This window comes from Dendronephthya gigantea, unplaced genomic scaffold (assembly GCF_004324835.1).
Source record: "Dendronephthya gigantea isolate DGI-Jeju-01 unplaced genomic scaffold, DenGig_1.0 000068F, whole genome shotgun sequence".
Taxonomy (NCBI): Eukaryota; Metazoa; Cnidaria; class Anthozoa; order Malacalcyonacea; family Nephtheidae; genus Dendronephthya; species Dendronephthya gigantea.
In genome coordinates, this window is record NW_021163078.1 from 576,234 (window position 1) to 582,168 (window position 5,935).

A 5,935-nucleotide genomic window follows, 5' to 3' on the forward strand; every position below is an offset into this window, starting at 1 on the left:
GGCAAAGAAAAATACCCTTTTGAGTGAACAAAACAAATAGGGATTTTTCAAGCCAATTGCATGCACTGGGGTCGGTTGTTCGAAAGGTGTTTAGCTTAAGATAAAGTTAAAAGATAAGAATTACAATACTGTCAAGAAATAACCTAACACTGCGGTTGCAGCTCGCTTGGGGTTAGGTTGCAGTTCGGTCGCGGTTCAGTCGCGGTTTGGTCGCGGTTCGGTCGCGGTTTGGTCGTGGTTTGGTCGCGGTTTGGTCGCGGTTTGATCGCGGTTCGGTTGCGGTCGACCAATAACTTTGTGAAGGGAAACGATTTTGCTAAAGAGCTTTAAAAAATTAACAATTAATAAAGGGGTATAAAGAGAACCACACATAATGTATGCAACTTCAATCTTTATTGAAAAATTATGTCTGATTACATAACAGAATTAAGAGCTTTTATCTGTTGGACGCTGCGTTGATTTGTGGGAAGGCTTCCAGCTAGGTCGCCATGAGGGTAGCCATGAAGGATTCCAAGTAGGCCATGTTGGTCGCCATGAAGGATTCCAAGTAGGCCATGTTGGTCGCCATGAAGGATTCCAGGTAGGTCGCCATGAAGGCCACGTGGGTCGCCATGAAGGATTCCAGGTAGGTCGCCATGAAGGCCACGTGGGTCGCCATGAAGGTTTCCAGCTTGGTCGCCATGGTCTCCAGCTTGGTCGCCATGAAGGTCTCCAGCTTGGTCGCCATGAAGGTTTCCAGCTTGGTCGCCATGAAGGTCTCCAGCTTGGTCGCCATGAAGGTTCCAGCTTGGTCGCCATGAAGGTTTCCAGCTTGGTCGCCATGAAGGTCTCCAGCTTGGTCGCCATGAAGGTTTCCAGCTTGGTCGCCATGAAGGTTTCCAGCTTGGTCGCCATGTGGGCCGCAACCAAGACGGAAGCCTTGGATCTCTTTTCGATAGAGCTCCTTCTAAAATATTATATTACTAATATTACTAATTTCCATGGAGTGTTTGCTAAGGTGAGAATTCACAATGTGCAAAAGCTTCATCGAAGTGTTAAATGTTGGAAGTTCAGTTTCGCTTTACGTCTCTTAAAACCAATCTAGTACAAATTTATTATTTTGCATACTGCCAATTCATTTTGGAAAGCTTTCTTCTTTGCCAATTAAATTTCTGTCAGATTATGGGAGTATTTCAATTAACTCATACTATTTACTCGATCTAATTTTCCAAATTCTGAATAAAGATTGTGCAGGCGAATCAATTTGCTGATGAAATTGTAAGAGTTGGCAGTTAATGCGGAGGCTTTTCCTTCCAACGAGGATGCAAACTACTGCAATTTAAATGGTATTATCAAAACATCATGACATCTAAGTTTGTCATAAATGTTTGAATTGGAAACGATAAAACAGGTAAGTGTATTTGTGTGTTGCCATGCATTTTCCTTCTTTGTTAAACAATGTACACACAAAACTCACTCCCAAAAGCCGACGAAATATTGTAATTGCCCTGTTGGGTCAACAAAAGAAGACGATGTTTATCCAGAATTCGTATTTTGTTATGAAATAAAAGAGCCGCTTTAATTGAAAAAGATAAATCAATTTTTTGTTAGAAAGAGGCAATGAAAATATGTGAAAATATTTGTGTCTATTTTCACCCAGGAAAAACCATGAAGTTTCGGAAAAAACTCAGATTTGAGTAAAATAGTTGTGTTAAAAAGAGTTGTCCTTATATGTCTGTCGCAAATAGAAATTGGATTCATCCTAAAAATTGTCGCGAAAACGTGAACTTTTAGCTTCCTCAGACGATTTTGGCCCGTACAAAATAGCATGTTAATCTCTCAGAGCATTTATGCGCACTTTTTAAAACGGTTGTCGAAATGCTTTGTTATTGGTGAAACACAATACGACGTTAATTTCGAGTGGGGATATTTTCAATTCGACTATCTTTAGGACTGAGTCCAGTTAACTTTGGGATGGGGAACAATTTTATTAAACAGATTTAAGAAGCATAAGGTGTATAGAAGTAGTGATTTACGCGCGCACCATCGTCATGCAGCTGGTTGGGTTGTGGAACTGTTTCTAGTGTACAGTTCTTCGACTTTAATAACAAATTTCAGTGCAAAATTTTTCTTTTACCTTCTTCCGATTCCTTGCTGACTGCCTTACCATTTATGCAGACGAAGGCACATATCACCTACGAAAAGATAGTTTTGTGAGACTCACAGCCAGAAATTTCAATTCAAAAATTCCATAAACGATTTTTTAATCAAAATTATTCTAATATAGTCACATACTGGTTCTGCCAGTTATGCATGGGCATGCACTGAGAGTTTATAAGCTCCTTACCGTAAAAATCGTTAGAAAGTTCTTCATTTTCAAACGAATCAGCGATTTAAAACGTTTTTCGAGTTTCTGTTTTATCTCTTTCTCTTTATATACTAAATGTGATTGACGCACTATATATGCTCCACTGAGACAGACGTCGTTAAACTGATGTATAATGTGCTGATGCAATTTCATTTAAACTTTAAGCGAAAAATGAAGTTCTTTTGATATGATAATGAAGAAAAACATTGATTGAAATTAGTTAAACAGATTTGTTTACATATAACTAAAAATTAATAAAAAATAACATATACATGCATGTAACTTCGCTTTTAGTAATTACTAATACTTGAAATAAAAGTTGGTGGATTGCAAGGACTGCGGATCATATTCATGTTAACAGCCCGTCAAAATAATCAATTTGAATAATTCGGCTCTGAATATTTCAGAACACCCCAATTAGGGACTTTCCTTGGTCCCCTGGAATTATGTAGACATCGCTATTCGCTACCTGTGTAAGGTTATTTTAAAAGGTCATATAGCTCAGAGGAGAATTCACTCACAAAATCTGGCGGCAAAAAATTTTAATTGTAAAAAGATCTTTCAGTAAACAAAAGAAAACAATATTTATCCAGAATTCAAATCCAGTTGTAGAATAAAAAGAGCCGCTTTGATTGAAAAAAAATAAATCATTTTGGCTGGGAATTATAAGATGTAATTGATAATATTGTCTTGTTTCTATTTTTACCCAGTTTAAACCAGTGAACTCTATATATATGGATTATGGAAGGCTCGCTCAAGTTCAAAGTGTGATGCCAAACATGACGGATCATGAAAGCTGCTTAGGTACCGAACCAGTCCTCCACGAAGCGTAAAATGCGCGAAGCGCGCGTGGAATACATACAATTTGTTACAACCGTACCTGGCAATGCTATTCTTTCTAGAGACGTAACTTATGCCGCATATTAATTTGTGTTGTATTTACAAAACTGACCGAGTTCCACTCCTATCCACGTTGCCGCCATATTAAATTTTAACCGCTCGTGCGCGAAGGTCTGGTTCGGTACCCAAGCAGCCTTGGTGATCCGCTATGTTTGGCTTCACTTTTAGATTACGCAATGTACTAAAGCGAGCCTTTCATATATAGAGAGATCACTGGTTTGAACTGGGCATGCTCATGCCCTGTACAGTGTCCTAAAAAAGCCCCCCTAACAATAAAAGAGTGATTTCAATACTTTTTGGGGGGACACACGCACTGGTACATTTCCAAGCTGCTTGCTATTGAAAACTAGATCATGTTTTAAATTCTAGCTATATTCCTTCAACCAGAGAGCAATTAACACGGTTAAATTTGTATTGTATGTTCGTATACCTTATTATCGTAATTATTCACCTTTGAAATCCAATTTCTTCTTGTTTACTCGTGAAATTTTTCGTGTTTACTTGTGCACAGAAATTACCTTTATTTGCCTTATTTTAATAAAAATTGCAAAATAAATCAAATACGTGTTTTAAGTAAATAAACCTGGCCGTTTTATGCCTCTTTCAGTAAAACGAGGCATATAAATGTGAGTAAACGGCAAAGTAGATTAAAGGCGCGGCATAATTTTATATTACAAATTCAATCCAAGGCAGTAAAATGGTGTATCAAAAAATTGCAATCTCTTTTAAAATCTTATATTTAGGAAAGTTGCATGCATGTTGTAAAACACAATTAATCATGCATGGTCGGGGATATCGACGTTCCTGCTGTTACCCGACAGCAATTTAAATTGTTTCACGGTGTCTTACGCCTGTATTCAAAAAGCTCACTCACACTCATACTCATCGAGTGTGACATATAAATTTCGTTAATGCTGATCAATGAGAAAGTTTTTTCTGAATAGATGGAAAGATATAAAGTAAATCACTGAAAATCAAGCCCCTGTTCGGTTGGAAATACCGCCATTGAAACTTTATGAGAAGATTAAGATCTCCCACTCAATGAGTTTGAGTGTGAGTGAGCTTTTAGAATACAGGCGTTTGTCCCCAGAGATCATGCTATCATACATTTTGGGGCGAGACTTGCTTTGAAATGGCTAATTTTGATGACGTCGTGTTGTCTATTAAAGGCATCGCCGCCTAAAAGTTGAAAAATTTCAGTATAGTTGCGGGTTGCGCCAGTCGAGGCCCCAATGCATGATGGAAAAGTATGACCAGCGGATTCGACTAACAAAATTCAAGAGAAAACTTGTATTAATGAGCATCATTTACAATTATTGCAATACTGATGATACTGTGCTTTTTGGTGCTGTATTTCCACCGCTGCATGCATGAAAATATTGCTCTATCTGCATGTGTGCTACATCAGTGCTAATTATAGTCCTTGAATACTTTCGTAGGATTCCTGTGACTTTATGTTATCGTCTTGGATGTGTGTGATTTGCGTCAATTTGCTCTTCCACTTTCCTTACACCTCACTTCGTCAGTCACTTCCTTGAATAAATCTACATTCAAATGGTGGAAATTAAAAACAATAGAAAATTAGTGAGATGCCTTTTATCTATTGTTCAGTGTTGATGCGTTCGGCGCATGTGAAGCAATGTTTTAAATAAAACAGACCTAATCACTTAAAGCGATGCATCCACGCTTAGCACAAAACGAATTGCAGCAGGTCGACTTTTATAGTATGGTAATAGGATACTCGATGAAACAACATGAATAATTGCCGTAACATATAGGGCAAATAGAGCTTTTTGAGAGGATAATTTACGGTTAAGATATAATATTTGTGCTCATACCGAACGAATATAGTAATAACATTAGCGTTCCTTGCATTTTGTTCATTTCAAGCATGCGCGTTATGTCTCGCATACGGTCTTGAATCTAGGAAAGAAATACAATATGATAAAATAATATTGCAAGCCAAACTTTAAAACCATGAAAAACAAAGAATCCCCAACATAATTACTACACTGAAATGATTTCGTATGGAGCCAGTGAATTTGACCGCCATATTTGAAGATAATTGCATGGAAACCGAATGTACAGTACCCATTTTAATGAGGACTTCAAGGACACTTGCACTCATTCGGCCTCACTGGATTAGCTACAAAGCTGGCGTCTGCACTATCATTTCAGTTCACATAAAGTTCACTGTGTAGAGCATACTGAAAAATTTTCAGTGATCAACAAGATTCCAAGCCCTTTCCCGTTTTGCCCCTTCTCGTCCGAAGGTTTTCGGCGTGCTAAGTGTGAAAAAGCTGGGAACGTGGGAGTCTCTTGCCGGGTCTTCAAAAGCAAATTTTACATGAAATTTTCGTTACCATCAAGGCACAAAACTGCAAAAGTAACTGCGACTTTCCTGGTACAATGATTCACGGATTTGGCTTAGACTGCATGGATGATTTTTCATTCCTTTTGCATTTTTAGTAGTGAAATTATACTAAATTTATTTCTTCCTTTTTTGTGCCCTTTATGATGCTCTCAGTGCAATTATTTTATTAGTAGCTTACCGGAATGGATTTTGGTTTTATCGCAACGGGCGTGTCTAGGAAACAAAGAGATGTATTAACATTTTAATATATTTATTCTTTATACTTTATAAAAGCCAGCGATACTTCATGTAAAACTTAGTTTTCTTTATATAAA

General features: G+C 37.6%; 1 pseudogene; it reads right to left on the minus strand.

Annotated features, from left to right (window-relative positions):
• Positions 1–395: 395 nt before the first annotated feature.
• On the minus strand, positions 396–2,492 carry LOC114531131 (annotated as a pseudogene).
• Between the last annotated feature and the right edge of the window lie 3,443 nt (positions 2,493–5,935).